General features: G+C 49.4%; 1 protein-coding gene across 1 annotated transcript in view; it reads right to left on the bottom strand.

Annotated features, from left to right (window-relative positions):
- Window positions 1-553, bottom strand: part of LOC106871440 (TRMT1-like protein) — a 13,093-nt gene that overhangs the window by 10,146 nt on the left and 2,394 nt on the right. The gene's annotated exons all lie outside the window — the stretch shown is intronic.

Below are 553 nucleotides of genomic sequence, written 5' to 3'. Positions count from 1 at the left end.
ATCTGATCTGGCAGAGTTTCTACAGCTGGATGCCCTTCCTAACGTCAACCACTCTGAGAGTGTAGTGGGTGCTTTTACGTGCCACCGACACGAAGGCCAGTCACACGGTACTGGCAACAGCCATGCTCAAAAAGGTGTTTTTTACGTGCCACCTGCACGGGAGCCAGTCCAGCAGCACTGACAACGACCACCCTCGAATGATTTTCTAACGTGCCACCAGCACAAGTGTTAGAAGGCAACGCTGGTAATGATTACGCTGAAATGGTGCCATTTACGGGCCACTAGCACGGAAGCCAGACAGCTGTTCTGGCATGAACACGCTCGACAATGCTATTAGAGCTCCACTTGCGTGGTGACCAGTCATCGAGTATGGTTCAATTACGATTTCACTTGCCCCAACAGGTCTTCACAAGCAGAGTTTAGTGTCCAATGAAGGAGAGGTTGGCATGGGTGCCAGTCGTCGGATTCGGTTCGATTTCAAATTTCAAATTCCAAATTCACTTAGTGTCCAATGAAGTAAAGATACGGATTAGTGAGCTGGCTACACTTCTGG

The sequence above is a fragment of the Octopus bimaculoides genome, chromosome 18 (assembly GCF_001194135.2).
Source record: "Octopus bimaculoides isolate UCB-OBI-ISO-001 chromosome 18, ASM119413v2, whole genome shotgun sequence".
In the NCBI taxonomy this organism is placed as follows: Eukaryota; Metazoa; Mollusca; class Cephalopoda; order Octopoda; family Octopodidae; genus Octopus; species Octopus bimaculoides.
The sequence above is the reverse complement of the archived record's forward strand: the minus strand, read 5'-3'. Positions and strand labels throughout refer to the sequence as shown.